The 19,678-nt window shown below is 42.5% G+C and overlaps 1 protein-coding gene and 1 pseudogene across 2 annotated transcripts in view; both read right to left on the bottom strand.

Moving 5' to 3' along the window:
• Positions 1-19,678, bottom strand: part of cacng2a (calcium channel, voltage-dependent, gamma subunit 2a) — a gene marked incomplete at both ends in the record, with an annotated part of 85,222 nt that overhangs the window by 9,613 nt on the left and 55,931 nt on the right. The window lies entirely within an intron of this gene.
• On the bottom strand, positions 2,299-3,336 carry LOC308283514 (large ribosomal subunit protein uL6-like; annotated as a pseudogene). The gene is made up of 2 exons: positions 3,223-3,336; positions 2,299-2,839 (listed from the first exon to the last, which is right to left on the bottom strand). The product of its transcript is annotated as a large ribosomal subunit protein uL6-like (transcript).

The raw sequence follows: 19,678 nt of genomic DNA, 5'->3' as shown, positions 1-19,678 counted from the left end.
AAATGTGTACATTTATTCGCAAAGCAAAGCCCTGCTTCATCATACAAGGCTGTCGCACAAAAGTAGCGAAAACAGCAGATCTACAAGCACACAACGCCTCACGTGCGAGGCGTTGTGTGCTTGTAGATCGGCTGTTTTCACTAGTTTAAATCATTTTTAAAATGATTAATACAAAACAAACGGTTTTGGACATACAAGGTTTCCACCCGACAACAACGAAATATAACTCATGTAATTGGCCCCTGGCTTGTCACTTGTCATGATCTGAAATGGCGCACAATGAGGGCCTCTCCAACTATTTTTCCCGGGCTATAATCAGGGGCCCAGCATGTCCCTGTTCACATAGCATACATACCGGTATGAAATTCGTAAAGGCATTTCCATCAACATCTCAGTTGTTTTGGTGAGAGCACGAGCAAGACCCAAAGATGGAAATTCTTGGAGGAAGACAGGGTGATAACTGTGCCCCAAGGCTCTGCCTGAGAGACCTCCCATTTAGAACCAATCTCTCCCAACCAAATACTGACGGCCTCACATCTTCACTCTCCATCTTTCAAGCATCCGGCTGAGCCCCCTGTCAGAAATTTGGATCCTGCCTGGAGGGATGTTAAGCATGGCAGCACCCCGGAGGGAAGGTAGACAGACAGGCAGGCTGACAAGATGACAGATAGACAGGGATCGTCTCAACTCAGCCGGCGAAAGGCTTAGAGTGCAAGAGGGAGCAGTATGGTAGAACATTGTGTTCAACGCTCCTGTTGTGTGATAATGTGTGCATGTAGTATATTATGTGCTGGACTGTATGGGAGAAAGTGAACCGCCATTGCCATTGTCATTGTAATCCTCATCCTCATCATCCTGATCTCAAACTCAGAACAGAATCTGACATGCTTAAGTTGTACAGCCATTACAATGCAGCGGTTACAATCTATAGAATGCCCGTACAGGAGGGCTGATTTATTCTAGTATCTCAGCCCAGACAACTTTATTCGGACTGCTATAGGATGGTCACTTCTTCCTGGGAGAGAGCTGCAGGGATTCTCCCGTGTGGTAAAAAAAAAAAAAAGAAAAGCTGTCAATCTCCGGCTACTGCTGCTGCTGCTGGAAAGCAGTGACCCTGTCCAAATGAAAACGTTGACCTCCCTCCTAATAGCTAACGATGGCAGTAGCGGTGCTTTCTGAAGCCCTCGCCACAGCCCCGCATGAAAGGCACAGGGCTAATCAGGGATGCACTCGGGAGCCCTGCGATTAGCACCGAGGTCGCCGTTTTCATTTGGCTCGAGGTCATAATCACAAAGAGCAGAGCATCTTTCCCTTTCTCCCCATGACACCCCCCCCCCCCCCCCCACCCACCCAAGTCCATGTGACTCCCAGCACCCCACTGGGGAGCCTCTCCCGCTCCGAACACCATTCCCTTCAGTCCCCCGTCTCCTCGTCTGTTCAGCACCTCCTTTTCTTTCATCTGCTTAGTGCGATATCAGCCCAACTTGCTTTTTTCTTCCAAATCTTATTAAAAGTTAAAAAAATAGTTGCTCTGCAAACTCACTACCTGTTAGCATTCACCAGCGTCGGCAGGTTAGCATTCACCAGGTTAGGTTTAGGCATAGTTTTACTGAGGTTAGAATTAGGGTTAGGTTTAGTCAAAGTAGCATTCACCAGGTTACCATTCAACAGCGTCAACAGGTTAGCATTCACCAGGTTAGCATTCACCAGCGTCGGCAGGTTAGCATTCACCATGTTAGCATTCAACCAACGCCATCAGGTTAGCATTCACCAGTGTTGGAAGGTTAGCATTCACCAGCTTCACCAGGTTAGCATTCACCGTTCCGGTCCCAATCTCACTGGTACCTCAGAAAGACTGTAACATATACATGACATTACTAGCGACCAACTAGCGACCAATGATGTTCAAGGAAACCATTGGATTCAGTTCATTTCAGTGTATCTACTTGTGGAGACTTGGCGGAGAAAGGTTATGTAATCCTTAAGGATTTACTTATTTGAATCTAAGTTTATTGATGTGGGTGGAATCATATGCATTGTTAGGGATCTCAGACTCAACCGTCTTTGTTGGCTAATCTTCTCACCAATCACTGTTTTCCCCCACCAGAACCTGTGCAACACCAAACTATAGTCCAAGTACATCCCCTCTATCCCTACGCAGTGTACCCAAATCATTCCCACTTTTTTTTTTCTTTTTTTTTTTATGTAGTAGATGGAACTTTTTTTTGTCAAAACAGGACATTATTGGTCATCTTGTTCAATAACAATGGTCTTCTCGCTGACATAGATGCCTCCAGATGTCCTTCTTCCTGACCGTGGTGGCCTGTTGGATCAAGGCCGCTCTACAGTTGAAGTTTTTAATTTGTCGGCTCCACAACCGTTCCCTTCTCAGACACATAAATACCGTCCAAGAACGTTCTGATATCCTTATCTTTGACTGTGGTGGACTGCTGGATCAGAGCAGCTGACTTTGAAACCTCCTCAATGTCATTACCCTCCAGGACCAGCTCATCCTTCTGGGCTTGTGAGAGTGCACATACCACACCGGGCATCATTTTAACACGGCGGACGTACTTTCCTGATAGTTCCTGATCTCCACCAAATCTCCATTCCCCTGAATGACTACGGTGATGGGGAAATGGGCATAGACAGATCGCATCTTGTACCGGAAACCCAGTGTGACTCCTTTAATCATGTTCTGAACATGACTGCAGACGGCGCGGACTGTAGCCAGCTCCTTTCTGTTGCCCCACCATCTATCCACACGCAGCTGCTTGTGTTTTTGTCCCAGAAGTGTGAGCTCCAGGTGGTTGCCCAACTTGCCCACGGTTATGTGGTCCTTCTTCTTCTTCTTCTTCTCCCTGTGGTTGCCCTCGGTTGTGTGGTCCTTCTTCTTCTTGTTCTTCTTCAACTTCCTGCAGACTAAGGTGCTCTACAGACGGACAGCGGTTGCCGCCGGGGCTCCCGCTTGGATCTGCGGGGACCGCACCGCGGTGATACACAAACACACTCACTCTGCGAGTAAACGCTGCGCGGTATTTCACGAAGATGAACACAATCCATCTCTCGCCGCCCGCGTACACATGCACAAACGAGCACGCTCGCGGGGATTTTCACGGGACTGCGCCCGCTCTCCTCGCCGCCCCAAAACTTCGCTGCGCGGCTGAAAAAGCCGCCCGCCTCCCATTGGAAATGAATTACTAGCAGGCGGTGACCGCGTACCGTCTGGAATCCCCTTAAGCCACGGGGACCCTTGACGGTCACCGTCACCCCCTCCAACTCGATATCCACATTGTCAGGGATGTCAACAGTCTGACTACTGTTAATGGTCTTCATTCTCTCCGGTAAGTGGAGGAAAAGCAGTCCCACCTTTAAAACAAATCTAAAGTCATGACGCGCACTATGACTCAGCCGTAACCAATACCATATAAGGAGTTCCCAATGCAGCTATGCCTAAATATGGAGTGTGTTAACCAGGGCTGGAATTTCTTCATTTTAGGGGCAAGGCCAATAGGCTTTTTTGGTGTTGTCCATTTTCTGAAAAGTACAATACAGTGTAGTGAGTGTACTTCTAGCAGCTTCCTCCACTGGTGGTGTCAGGGGGTTTCCCCACCTTTAAAGCGTAATTGCGACCGTCAGGGAGCAGTTTACTATGAAAACCTCCACCGGCCGTCCGTCCGTCCGTCCGTCCGTCGGTCACACGTCACACGTCACACCTTTGCCCTGCTCATATCTCCGCATCAGTATGACATCACACCACATGTGTACACAAACCTTTGTGTACGTTGCTGTGGCAACAGTCTGTTGTTGCTGGTCTGTTAGTGTACGTTAGCAACCACCTTAGCAACCATGGTTTTACCCTAGCAACCAACTGTTTACCCTAGCAACCAACTGTTTACCATAGCAACCATGTTTTTTTACCCTAGCAACCAACTGTTTACCATAGCAACCAGATACGCAGAGCAGGGATCTCCATATATGGGCATAAACAGGTGACATCACACTGATGTCAGATACTCAGAGCAGGGATTTCTCCATAATATATGGGCATAAAAGGGATTCTGTTAGGGATCTCCATATATGGGCATAAAAGGGATTCTGTTAGGGATCTCCATATATGGGCATACAAGGGATTCTGTTAGGGATCTCCATATATGGGCATAAAAGGGATTCTGTTAGGGATCTCCATATATGGGCATAAAAGGGATTCTGTTAGGGATCTCCATATATGGGCATAAAAGGGATTCTGTTAGGGATCTCCATATATGGGCATAAAAGGGATTCTGTTAGCTGTTAGTGATCTCCATATATGGGCATAAAAGGGATGCTGTTAGGGATCTCCATATATGGGCATAAAAGGGATTCTGTTAGGGATCTCCATATATGGGCATGAAAGGGATTCTGTTAGGGATCTCCATATATGGGCATAAAAGGGATTGTATCCCAGATGATGCCCTGTTAGGAGATCCACACTAACAGAATCCATATATGGTCCTACCGACAGCTGCTATAAGCTAACCCTGGCGATAAGGTCTGAGTCGAAGAAATGCTTCTTTCCTGGCAAGAATTGCCCCTTTATACTGTAGGGCTTGTTTGTGTATTGTATGACATCACGCCACATCATCGGCTGAGGACTGTGTGATGTCATCATATCTCCATATATGGAGACATAAGTTGCTCATGCCCAAATATGGGCTGGTGAGGTCAGACTTAGTGTGATGCGTAGGTTATCTCCATAGATGGAGATTCAACTTCAATGAGTAACCATGGCAAACTGTCAACTGCCCGTATGTCTTGATAATTGGTAAAACAAACTTTTGGCCTATTTGTGGAGATAAGCGACCAACGGTCGCTTATCTCCCGATTAGGGAGTCTTACTGGTGAGTAATGTTTATTACTTTAAAAATGCAAACAAATGTTGCATGCTGTGATTACACCTGATCATAGTATGGATTTCAATAATGAGAAAAGTCTACCCTTCAGAATACTACTCAACAGAGACCAAGGCCAAGCGTTCTTTATTATCCGAGAAACACAGGCTGAAACTGTGGCTGCAAAGAAAGTGGGCACGTGGGCGGCTTTATCTGCCCGTCCTGCACTAGTGGAGGAGATGCCTGCAGTCCTGACAGTATGTGCCAGCCTACTCACAGAGACACAGGGTGAGAGCGGATGCTGTGTACTGTATTGATTGGCAACTACAGCTTAGGCTGGTGTCCGGGCTCTGGCACTCTTGAACATTGACACGGCTCTTACACAAACAAGCAACCATAAGCACTCCACGTAAACCTATACCTGCAGGCCATTGTACCATTACTGTACGTACACTTTGTACACGATTTGAATCCGAATCTTACTTCAGCTCTGTAAATAGTACACAACCTGAGTACACAGAACACTGTCTCACAGTTTAGTTGTTAGATCATGTGGGCGATGGGCTGACATTAACACCACAATAAAGTCACATTGAGCAGCACTGTTCAGGTCATGGCAGTGCTAAATATGTATGACATGATACACACATAATGTACACATGCATACACTGATTTGTGCATGTGGATTGCGCAAACACGCACACACACTTGCACTGAGTCGCGCGCTCGCACATGCATGCACGCACGCGCGCGCACACACACACACACACACACACACACACACACACACACACACACACACACACACACACACACACACACACACACATGCAGAACAAGACATGAAATAAATAAGCATAGTTCTTTTCACAAAGGCATCTCTTTGAACCTCCTTCTCCCTCTCTCTCCCTGTCATTCTCTCTCTCTCTTTCATTGACAGCATTGAGAGGAAATTAGCATTGGCTCTTAATCAGCCTCCCCCAGCCCTGAATGTGCTGATGTGCAGGACAGGGTCATGCTAATCAGGTGCCTCAGCTCCCAGGCACATTGATTTAATACTACAAACGCTTATTAATCCCCACCACACCATCAGCATCACCTCTTCCTCCTATTCCTCAATACTAATGTCTCATTTATACTATCACACGACAGTGTCGCATGCCAAAAATAGCTGATCAACAAGACCTCACAAACACCTAAATCAGGCTTCAGCCCTTGACCAACAGGCCTGATGTCCCAACAAGCACCCCTGGCATCAGATTCATCATTGGGAATCATCACTGAGCTAACTAGTCTGTGGTGGAACAGGTTGCATACAGTATACTATATGCATGTATAAGCTTGTCAACTGTTAAATAAAGTGAAAGCTATTTCCTCCCCATAGCTTCATCGGGTCCTGGTGGCTGCAAACGGCTATTACATGATATACACAAGGGTGAAGAGGGCCATTTGCATGAGTCTCACACTCAATGCATGATACTGACATGGTCAGTATCTCCCACCGGGCTGCGGCCCCGGCAGGCTTCAAAATGTCTACCATTGTGCCCATCCCCAAGAAATCCAAGGTGACATGTCTGAATGACTGGAGACCTGTCGCTTTCTGCCCAATAGTCAAGCTAATGATTTGAGAAGCTGGTGAGAGAATACGTCATCTGCTCCACACTACCTGCCTCACTGGACCTGTGGAAGTTTGCATTTTGTCAAAACAGATCGACCGACGATGCAATTGCCATGCACAGTCCTGTTTTTTTTTTCCTTTGGCGGGGGGGACCTTATTGATAGGACAGTAGACTGACAGGAAATGGGGAGAGAGATGGTGAGTGACACACAGCAGAGGTCGTCGGGATTCGAACCCGCGACACGCTGTCAGTCATCAGAGCCTATGTGGTATGTCCCTGGACCGCTAGGTCAACGGGCGACCCACTGTAGCACATGGATGACAAGAAGCTGAAGGACTGGTACGTGCATATGTTGTTTGTGGATTACAGCTCAGCTTTCAACACCATAGTCCCAGCAAGACTTGACACAGATTATCCATATGCCTACAGAGATGAGATCAGTTTACTGGCACTCTGGTGCCAGGAGAATAACCTCACCCTCAACGTCGACAAGAACAAGGAGCTGATCGTGGACTTCAGGAGGCCGAGAAGAAAGCATGCGCCCGTATTCATTGATGGAGTTGCAGTGGAAAGGGTCAGCGAGTTCCTTGGAGTGAATATAGATAGAAGAGGATCTCAAGTGGGATGCACACACCACGCTTGTGATGAAAAAGGCCCAGTCTATTATGGTTTCAGCGCCTGAAGAATTACAGAGTTATCCCCTGCATCCTCAGATTGTCGCGCAACAGCTCCATTGAAATCCTGTCAGGCTGTGTTACAGCCTGTTATGGAAACAGCACTGCGAGAAAAGAAAAACCTATAGAGGGTGGTGCGGTCAGCAGAGTGCATAATAGGAGGCGAGCTACCCTCGCTCCAGGAACTTTACTAGAAGAGGTGCATAGTCAAAGCCCAGTGCATCATCGAGGACTGGCACCACCCCAGCCACAAACTGTTAATAACGACCTACAACGACCACGGTATGTCCGCTTGCCCTAGCCTTGCCGTCATTGCAGGCTCATCAAAGGCTAAAATGTAATTTACATGTCATGTTATGTAGACAGATGCCAGATTCAGTTGTAGATCTGGCATCCTATAGTGTGTATTATTATTTTTTGATAATATACTGTTTAGACCGATGATAGGTTCTTGGTTTACCTATGATCCTAGACTATTATTTGATGTATTACCTTGTGTTTACCTTGCTTACTGTAAATCGCTCTGGATTAAATGCCTAAATTGTACACCATCTGTTCTACACCAATGTCTTTGCCAATAATAGCAGAGATTATTTCTCTGTTTCTCTATTTTCGTTCATGCCGTACCTTTTTGTTATTTTTTACTATTTTGAAAAAACATTTTTAAATAGTTCATTTAGCTGATCTATAAGCTCACAACATGTTGATGTAGATCTTATGTATTTTAAAATGTTTTTCAAAATCCGTCCAATCTTGAGTAGCTAATCTCAGGCACCGCTGGACTGATCAGTGTGAAACTTTTGCGCACACTTCCAGAAGGTCAGGGAATAACCTCTGCCTCAATTGTTTTAATCGGCCTCATGATGGCATAACAGGCCTATTCACGTTTTGACCTTAGTTAGATCGTACAGTCAAAATATTGTCTTTCTCTGGATTCCTGTATCATGATGATCCATATAGGCCACATCCATTTCTGCACGATTTTCCACCATTTAATTTCTTTTTTGTAAAACACAATTTTGGCCAATACTCCTACAGATGAAAGCTCACACAAATCACTACACATTATCTCTGGAGTCATGTGATCAACATGACAACATGGGATCAGATTTTTCATATTCCATTCTGATTACTGATTACTACGAGGAGTGCAATGTTCTAGTTTTGTTGTTGTTCCACAATGTGAGTGTTGACTGTTGATCAATAATAGATTCCGATACAACATCTTAGTAAAAAGAGAATTAAGAAGAAACAAGCAGTGCTGGTATAATACAGTGTAAATGACTCAATCCCCAATAAAATATGATGATGTTGAATAATTATATACCCTTCTCTTCTTCCTCATATAAGAATCTGTAACATCCCAGTAGTTACTGAATAGAGACCAGCAGCCACACATATGGCAGATAATCAATCGCCTCCATCTTTCTTACAATTTTACAACCATAAAGCATGTGAGTTTATCCCAGTTGTGACTTATTCCTGACTCTGTGAAAATGATGACTGCATATCACCTGAAAGCACCATAAGTCCAGGCAATGTTCGGTGTCGCACAAATACAAACAACCTATTGTATTGAAAATAGAGACAGTTACATGACTTATAACACACATTCCTATCATATAGCTACCAAGTATGACATTTATGGCAAATCACTTTGAGGATCTCTATATCCAGAGATGGGCGAAAATGCATCCAAAAGTATTTTGATACAAATTACAAATACCGTGTCAAAAAAATGTAACACCATACAAATACAAAATACTGGTCTGAGAAATGTATTTGATATATATGAGGTATTTTGTATTTTGAATACATTGCAATGATTAGTCAATTCATAGATTGATTGCCAAGTGTTAAATCAATTGTCATGTCAATTTCTAAGAATTGTTCATACAAGTTTGGAGTAGGCAGCCAAAATGTTTTACGACCACAGTGACCTTGATATCGTCGACAGCGAACTATAGCATGAGACTGAACGCACAATCCTACACAGACCTTCCTCTACGCCTGTACAGACACCATGATACAGACGCCAGGATACTGACCATACTGACAACAGGATACTGACCAGGAAATTGGCACCAGGAATACTGACACCAGTACACTGACCAGGATATTGGCACCATGAATACTGACACCAGGATACTGACCAGGATAATGACACCAGGATGCAGTATCCTGATCCAAAGATATGCACAAGTACTCTCCTAACTGTACATGTAAGGTATAACTGTAACTGTACTGTACATTCCTTGCATGCAGCCATGCTGCTACTACAGTACTGGGCTGTAGCTGTTCCACTGAATGCTGCTCTGTCACATTAACATATCACACAGCAGCATGTCAACACGTCTCTCACACGCACGCACGCACGCACGCACACACACACACACACACACACACGCACGTGTTGCACGGCGCACACACACACACGCGCACACACACACACACACACGCACGCACGCACGCACGCACGCACGCACGCACGCACGCACACACACACACACACACACACACACACACACACACACACACACACACACACACACACACACACACACACACACACACACACACACACACACAAACACACACACACTACAGACAGAGCAGTGCAGCAGATAGACGGGTCAGTGGAACACTGTAAAAGATTCTCCTCGCACTGAAGTCACTTCACATGACAGGCCTGGCTCAGACAATTAAAGCTCCCCCACAGACCACATTTCAATTACTGTAATTACCCTCCACTCCACTGCTGATGTCCCCATAGATCAAACCTACCCGTCTGCATGACAGCACCGTGCCCTGCGCTCCGCTAGCTCTCCTAACTTTGTATGGGCAGCGATGCAAATAACCAGTGGTTGAAAGTAACCAAGTACATTCACTCAATACTGCACTGAAGTAAACGTTTTAGGTACTTTTACTTTAGTTGGGTAATGTGAATTCTTTTCAATGCTTTATACTTGCTAATCCACTACATATCAATTTACAATTTAGGCATTTGGCAGACGCTCTTAATCCAGAGCAATTTACAATAAGCAAGGTAATACATCAACATGAATACATTGAATGCATAGAAATAGTATTCTAAGAAAAAAGCATAGGAAGAAAATGCACCTATTCAGTAAAAAACATTATTAAAAAAATGTATAAAAAATGCTATCTAAATTACATGTATGGTCAAATCAGAGGTATTTATATGACATTATCATTACAAAACCTCAATTAACCAAATATGACATATTTTATACATAGGCTATTCATAATAGCCTATCTACAAGCTCACGACACGTCACAAGCTTTCTGAGCGATTTTGCCAAATCTTGACAGCAACGAGTACCGTTACTTTCATTGTTGGTACTTATACATTGCCAAGACTTTAGTATTTTTACTTAGGTAACATTTTGAATTCAGGGCTTTTACTTTGAACAGAGTCTACATTGTGGCATTGATACTTTTTCTTGAGTAAAAGAATCAGAGTAGTTCTTCCACCACCAGCAGTGATGCAAGTGAGCAGGCAGGAAATAACCCAAACATAACAGTGAGTTAGCTTAGGACAGGTGCTATCATCACTGTGTGCCTTGACACAGACACACATTTCGTACTGTAGGCCAACGCAGTCTATTAGCTTTGCCATAAAACTGTCTGCAGTTACACAGGGTGAAATCATGTCTCTGGGATGGTTATGGCTGTATGATGTGGTTGCACAGCGCAAGAACTGCTCTGTTCGACCTCTACAGTGTGAAGCAATGGATAAATCCGGAAGGAAAAAAATGTGTATACATTCTTCTAACATAATTCGAATTTATGCATTGGTTAAAAAGCTTTGCACAACAGAGATAATGTACATTTCAGCTTAAAATATCTATGTTTTAGTTATGCTGTGTATCCTATGCATGAGAATTCAACCTGGTTGTTTATGACCAAGACAAGACAATGTAAATTGTAAAAGAAAGAAGAAAATAAAACTCATGGCATGCTGCAGAGAGTTTAGGTAGGCTATTGAGCTACATTAAGTCACTACAGTACTGTATATTGAATCCAGCAGTGACTCCACTACATGGTTTATTATAGTGTCTGGATTTTTTTTTTATTTTTTTTATTTCATTGTTTCCATCAAGTCATGTCTTAGCTCCAGTAGCAGTTGTAATGATAAACATATGATTTTTGGATAATTATTACTGTATTATTACTGTGATGGCCCACCGATGCTGAATAATATCATACGTCCACGCTGCCAGCTGGCCAAGGAACGCAATTCCCAAATATTTGTCTAATTATTTTTTGTGGATTAATCATCTCAAAGCCACCGTCCGTCGAGCCTATGGGTTCTGCACCTTTGGGGCGAAACTAAGCCTATCAGCCGCAAGATGTCCGTCCGGCGTATGGGATTGGGATTACTTTCCATGTTGGCTACAGGTCCACAACAATACCTCATCGTAGTTGATAAATAATGTAATGTATCTAAATAATTACATTTATTTATTGGTGAAGAAGAATGGTCCTTATTGGTTAAAGGACAACTTTGGTTTTTTACAACAAGGGTTCATATTTTAGATTGTAATTAGAGAAAAGAAAAAGTGAGTGTTCAAATGTTTTCATTTGCTTCGTTCTATTGTTTTATCCTGTTTACCTTGCTAAAATGTGGGGTATGCGTATGCATGGGGGCATGCGTACAAGTGGCTAAATATGTCTTTTTAGACACAATAAGCTAGCAGTTTCTTTATTGCAATTTACAGTAACACTTCTAGCCCCCATAAGTCACATCCAACCATGAAAGGTTGTGTTGTATCTTGGGAATGGGCTTATTCTGTGTGAAATGACATATTTAGCCACTTGTACGCATGCCCCTAACCACTGAAATAAAACAATAGAAACAATAGAAACAATAGAAAGAAGTAAATGAAATAATTTTAACACTCATCTTTTATATTCTTTAATTACAATCTAAAATATGAACCCTTGTTGTAAAATCACACCCGTGTGAAGTGGAGCTGTGTGTGTGTGTGTGTGTGTGTGTGTGTGTGTGTGTGTGTGTGTACCGATTTGTGTGACATTTGAAGAAAATATGTAGGAAAAGGAGCAAAAAGTGTGTTTTGGAGAAAATTCAAGATGGTGGAAAATCTATCATGGCGCAAATGGGCGTGGCCTATATGGGGAGATGCGTCATGACCCAAGGAATCCAGGGAAAAAATATTTTTAATTTTCCGACCTACGGTTCAAGAGTTACAGGCCAAAACGTAAAGTGGGGTGTTATGGCGCCACCATGCGGCCAAATGACACAATTATTTTTTATTTAATCCTTGAAACCATTATGAACCTCCTCTCCAAGTCTTGAAACTCTAGCCCCTATGGTTTGCGAGAGACAAATAATTGAATGTGAGTTTTTGCGATTGCCATTATAAGTCAATGGGGAAAATTAATTCACTAATAAATTAATATCAATTAAACTATTGAACCTTTCTCTTAGCAAGTTACTAGCCCACTATTCCCGAGTAAGCCGGTCGATTTGACATATGGCGCGAGTGTGTGGTGGCAAAACTGTGGGACTAGTAGCGTGCCGAAGTCAGGCTACATACAGACACACAGACAGACACACAGACAGACAGACCCACAAAGCTACGTATAGGGAGCCTGTGTTTCACACAGCTCCAAAAAACTAAAGTTGTCCTTTAAGATTGCAACAGGCAGAGATAGAGTACGACATCACACACAGCTGATAAGCTAGTATGCATGTAACAAATATTTTTGGGGTGAATCTCTCAGTTACACAAACATTGTTCTTGTGAAGTATTGTCCTTATTTGTGAAGATTATAATATAATAGCAGAGGGAGGGGGAGAGATAGCGAGTGTTTGTTGTTGATAATCTAAGCGTATAACAATTTTTTTCAGCCAATCTCTTATTTACACCAACCATGTTCTTGTGAAGTAGACAGGAAGAGAAATACACACACGCGCGCATGGCGCACGCACGCACACACACACACACACACACACACACACACACACACACACACACACACACACACACACACACACACACACACACACACACACACACACACCACTGTACTTAAATAAAGTGTGTTAATAAAGTATTCAATCAATCAATCAATCAATCAATCAAAAAGAACGATGGTCAGAGATTAGAAATGTATGTGTGTGAATATAGTACAGACAGACCAGTGTTGTTACAAAAATGTTTGTCCTTTTAGTCTGAATTTATTTCATAGATTGATAGATCAGCTGGTTGACACCCTTTGGCTAATAAAATAAAAATATAAAATACAAATAAATGTATTGGCAAATAGAACATTCTTTAAGTGCTGTCTGTTTTCTTGTTCTCATGATGTGTGCCATGCACTTTGAGACTCTTGTTAATTCAAAGTGTTGCGGGCATTCTGTTTTGTCTTAGACATGCTTTGGCTACCTGCTCTATCTACTTGAAAAATATATATATATTTCCATGTGTACAGATATGGGTGCCACTGTCTACTACTACTACTCGAGGATGCATTATACAAGGGCCTCACCTGCTTTGTGTAGCTCTTGCATTATGATGTGTTCTTTTTGATATTCGTCACTATTTTGCACTTTATTTAAAATTGTGTTGTTTGTTGTTTTTGTATAGTGATCATGTTGTTCTCTGGGCGTCCTTGAAAAAGAGAGCATGCTCTCAATGGTCTTCCTTGATTAAATAAAGGTAATTAAAAAATATAAAGTAGTTGTTAATTTGTATAATATTTAATTTGCAGCAGATAGACAGGTACTTTACAGTATATTGCTGGTCAGGGTTCCACTCCATTCTGACACACCTGGCTAGGGTGTGAGTTAACACTTTAGCTACCTTGTCTAACCCTAACCCTAACCCTAAATGTATTATTATTCTAAAATCATAATAGTAAACATAGTTCATGTTGTGAGCGTGTAGATCTGCAATTGTCATTACTTTTGTGTGACACTTGTATGATGAAGTAGGTCATTCATTTACATAAAAACTATTGAATATGGAGATACAAGGTTTCTGACCTACAGCAACGGTATATTGTTTTCTTTCTTTATTACGAGAAAGCATTCTCTGACCACTATGTTATACGAGGTGAAACATCTCTATATTTTCAATGTAGGAAGTGAGAGTGCCAGCGCTCTCCACGTAAACCAGGAGAAAGAAATATTGCTTTTGTATTTATTGGCCTATGCCTGTGTGACATGTGTTTTTATGTATTGGTCAATGATTCCTCATTTGATGCCTGGGCCAGCGCTAGAATCCAAACACTGTCAGTAACATCTCAAACAAACCGACTACCTGCCGCTGCTCTCACAATGTGTCGCGTTGTGAGCTTGTTGTCCCGATGCTTGTTGTACCAGAATGTCTTTTTCGGGTCTCAAGCTAAAAGGTTTGGGAAGCACTGCTCTATGGTCAGTTCAGCCCACCCTTGGTGTCCTAAAGGCCCTGTGTGCAGGGGTGTCGCAACCAAATTCTGGGCCCTTGGCACAAGGATTCACTGCGGGCCCCCCATGAATGTTCTTCATAGGGGGAGACCGAGAACGCATTATTTTGTGCTTTAACTATTGAAAAATAGCAGATCTAAGGCTCACAGCGCAACACGAGTGCCGCGCTGCAAGCTTGTATATCTGCTATTTTAGAAAAATCGTGAAAATGTGTGCAAGTCTTTGAATATTTCAAATCCTTCGAAGGTTATTTGAATGTTTCTATATGTCAGTGGTGCTCAAACGTTTTCATGAAGGACCCCCAAAATGATATGTATTTGGCCACGGACCCCCATCTCAAAAGATGTAGTTCCAGGGACCCCCCAGAAGCAAAGTAAATTTGAGTTACAAATGTTTGCTTCAAAAAAGACATACATTCAAAGATTTGCACACATTTTCACAACTTCTCAAAAATAGCATATCTACAAGCTCGCCACACTGAGCTTGTATATCTGCTATTTTTCAATAGCTAAAGTATAAAATAATTAGGGCCCCTCCACCTTGGGCCCTAGTAACTCAGTCCCACTTTTCCCCCCCCTTGTGACGCCCCTGCCTGTGTGTCCTGCCCCAGACCAATTGATTTTATTTGGTGACCAGAGCCAGTTTAGTCTAGTGTCCAGTCTGCACAGAGGCCCTGGGTTCACAGAGTCTCTGGCCCTCCTACAGCAGGGTTGGGCAACTAGGGCCACTATATTTCCACACACACTGCAGGGGGCCACATTGCATATTGTTGCTTTTATCTCCATATTTTAACGTAACTTATGTCGTAAATTACTGTCCCACTCCATCATTCTGCTGTCATGTAAAATTTGCCAAAAATTGCCGGTCTACAAGCGCAAAATGCGTCGCAATATCTTTTCTATTTTTCAATTGGAATACTGAAAAGTTAACTTTTTATTTAATTTCAAATGCACCTAGATATACTTACAGTATGTTAACTTTATGAACATTAATACAAATACATTGGACATAAAAAAGATTTACTAGTCATTACCAGTCGAAATACTAGTCATTAAGCTACTAATATAGACTGAAGTTATTAAAGCATGTTTGGAATTGTAACAGCTAAAATCAATAATATATCAGTATTCTGATATTAACCTGCAGGCCGCATATGTGAAGGTGGGGGCCATGTGGCCCGCCGGTTGCCCATGTACGGTATGTCCTACACAGTGAAGGCAAATCATTTCGGCGATCACGTATGTATATAGCCATGTCAGACACAGCACTTCTGTCATCAATGTCAGTGAATACACACACACGCAGGCACACACACACACACGCACACACACACACACACACACACACACACACACACACACACGCACACACACACACACACACACACACACACACACACACACACACGCACACACACATGCACGCACACACACACGTGTGCATGAAAACACACACATACGTGCACAATCACATTTCTCTTTTTCTTGTCTCTCTCCCACACTCAGCTCTTTCTCTCCTTTGTAGTGGCTCCTGGTGAACTGCTGTGTTTGTGCTTGCAAGCTACTACAGTAGTAGCTTGCATAACTGGGCGTTTTCTTCCCCTCTTCTCTTCTCTCTCAGCTGCTTAGCGCCCAGTAGAGCAGCGGATGATGGGAGCTCCGCCACAGCATGATCTAAAAACCCACTGGCGCTTTAGTGGGCCTCAGCTGGCTTATATAACCCTGTGTGTAGGCCTGTCACAATTATTACATAATTGCCTAATCGCAATTATTTGAGATAATAATCGCAGTTATTTTGCATAATAGACCGAATCTTTTCGAGGTTGAAATGTTCATACATTTTCAAACATATTTTTTTAAATTCTGGGAATTAAACAATCTACAAGCTCACTTAAATTTGCAGTTATGCTGCCTTGATTTTGGAGGAGCTGAGGAGTGCACGGAACAGACACCATAGAAAAGTAGCCTGCCACTGATGTGTGTATATCGTGCATGTGTTTGTGTGTACTGTGTGTGTTTATGAATGTGGGTGTGAGTGTGTTTATGTGGATGCATGCTTGGATATGTGTGTATACAGTATACTGTAGGTAACATCTAGAAATATAAATTCAGTTTGTTTACGTAAGCTTGTACCGTATATCAATAGTTAATCTTTTCCTGTCTTTTTTATGTGCATTTTATACTTCATTACTACTGACAGTGTCATCATGTTAAGTGGTTAAGACAGCCTATAAGAGGTTGTAACTAAATAATAACTTCTGTTAGATCAAACACATGTAATTTTTTACCCATTTCTTTAAAAGTAAAGGTTTTGGACATACAAATGTTTCCACCCGACAGTGACTATTATGTTTAAACAACATTCAGTTCACAGCAGAGCTCTTTGGGTGAGAAGGTTTTCTGTATTTGCTCAGCATTCACCAAACTGGAGCAAAGGCATTGATGTTCACATTTCTTTCCTCTGTTATACAGTATAATGACATCACTGGAATGTTCCCTCAATGTTGAGAAAAGTATGTGTCAGAAAAGCTGCTACTGGCACTACTGAACATGGACAGTGTGCAGAATGACTTGGACTTTGTAGAGAGTGTAAGACCAAATAAAACCTTTACACCAGTGGTTTTAAAACTATTTGTGCCCAGCATGGCACGCAAATGGTCAGGTCAAACTCTGTATTTATAGCGAAAATAGCCGATAACTGATAACACATGTTATTGTGATGTGTTGTGAGATTATTAGATCTGCTATTTCTGCCGTTTCTGAATATCTGTGTGTAGTATTCTGTCAATTACAACTAGAGCTACCACTCAGTGCTCCAAAAGTGAAAGTGGTTAAAAAATATATATTTTGGGGTATGGAATTTGCCTCTGTATTAGAAAATTAGTTCACACTGATATAAAACATTTAAAAGAAAATCACACCGTATGAACTTCATACTAGAAAATATTATTCCTGAAGAAACAGTGCAGGTTTGAGTAGCATTATGATGATGATGTATATGTGCTCATCATTATAATGTCCAATCAGAAAAGGGACATGCGGATAGGGACATGAGTATTTGATACAATGGAGAACTGGGTTACACATCGGCACTCCGAAACATTGATAGTATTCCGACCACCTAAACCTAACCTTAACCCTAACCCTAACCTCAGTAAAACCAACGGTGAAATGCTAACCCGCTGACACTGGTGAATGCTAACATGGTTTCGGAATGGGGATGTTTCGAGTGGAAACCCGCCCCCAAAGAACTGTACTGTAAATATACACATGGACATACACACAAAGTCGTATTGGAGTGGCTACAAAATGAAACTTTTTGTATAGTTGTATCCACCTGTTTCCACGAGAACTTACTGGAGCATTATCTGCGAGACACTTCCGGTTAACAGCAGACATACAAGCTCACGTCGCGTCGCAGATGCAACCGTTGTGAGCTTGTAGATCACTCTCGGCTGCGGCGCCGGAAATGCCGCATGCCTTCTGCGCAATGCACGATGGCATGTTGGAAAGTTGTGAATAGGCTAGCTAGAGCAATAATACCGTGGGTTGTCAATCCCACACCTGGACTGGGCAATGAGGAGGTAGGACATATAGTAAACTTTGAGGCTTCCTACCAGGTAGTGTTTTCAAGCTGAGCAGCATGACGAGTGATTACTCTGCCCCTCCAGCTGACAATAGAACACCCCTACAACATCTGTGATGTTGTCATCAGAAATGAGACGTCGCACGACATGACAATTCAGAGGAATTGACGTCCCACTTCTCTAAACAAATGTTCATCCTATCCTCTCTCCTCTTCTATGTTCCCTCAGTGGGAGGGACTAACATACAAGAAAAGGATGCAAGTATTCACGTTATTCCTGGCCCCGCCCCCGGCTTCCTGTTCATATCCTGAAAGAGGCGGAGGCTGAAAAAGCTGGCCTGAAAAACATCATTTGGTTTCCTGTTGTCCTTGCATTAAAGTGTCAGTAGTTGGCGTTCTAGGCTCTGGGCTCTGAATGTATCTGGGTTGCCATGTCTGCTTATAATAAGCAATTCGTGTCTCTAAAGAAATAGTTACTTTCTAATATTTTTTAAACCAGTGGTGCCCAAATCTTTTCATATCAAGGACCCCAGATCACATATTTGTCCATAGTCGCAGACCCCCATCTGAACATATGTGGTGCCAGGGACCTCCACACATATTTGTTAAAATTTTTCAGAAATATTCAAAAAAAATGTTTTCCCTCAATATTTTTTAAATAGCAAATATACAAGCTCACAATGTGTCGCAATGTGACACATTGTGAGCTTGCTGATCTGCTATTTTCAAATGTAAATGTAAAGTGGTATAGCCTACTGTAGTTGCTTCTGTTGGCTTATTATTTCTTTGGCAAAATCTGGCAACAGACAATTCCATGTCACTTCCTTACTTGGGAGGAAGTGAAAAGATGTTTATGAAGCAGCACACAAAGAAAAATGCTCCAGCGCCCTCTGTAAAAGGAAAATGGCAGCCTCCATAGAATGGCCAGGAATATGGTGAATAGGAAATGAGGATTTCATTTTAAGGACCTGAGACGCAGCCCTATAGTCATCTAGTCATCACCAACCAATTTGCGTTACTTTCTCGTCATTGGCTGTCCACGGGGCCTGCCATAGCCATATTTGGTCATTCGAAACACTTTCTCCTGTGGTAATAATTCGCGCCACTTTCTGAAGAAAATGACCAATTTGATGTATAATGACTTTTGTCATTTCTTATTTTTAATTAACCTCATTGTAAAGTGAAACAGTATTTAAAATTGCTGCACTATTCATTTTGATGAATATGCAATCGTGTTTGAATCTGCATTATTTCAACTCACCGGCACGTAGCGGCAAAAAATCCCCTTAATTCTGCCAAAGTTTTAAACATGAAAGTGGCTAAGTCTGTCTGTGTGTTTTATGAATATCTAGCAAATGAAAAGTAAAAGTATTAACAAGAGCTTTTGACTATGTGAACTACATTGCGTTTTCTTAAATCTCCTAAAACATGACAGTTTTGGACAAAACAAGGTTTCCGCCTGCCAACGGCGAC

This window comes from Nannobrachium achirus (assembly GCF_963921795.1).
Source record: "Nannobrachium achirus genome assembly, chromosome: 4".
NCBI lineage: Eukaryota > Metazoa > Chordata > Actinopteri > Myctophiformes > Myctophidae > Nannobrachium > Nannobrachium achirus.
The sequence above is the reverse complement of the archived record's forward strand: the minus strand, read 5'-3'. Positions and strand labels throughout refer to the sequence as shown.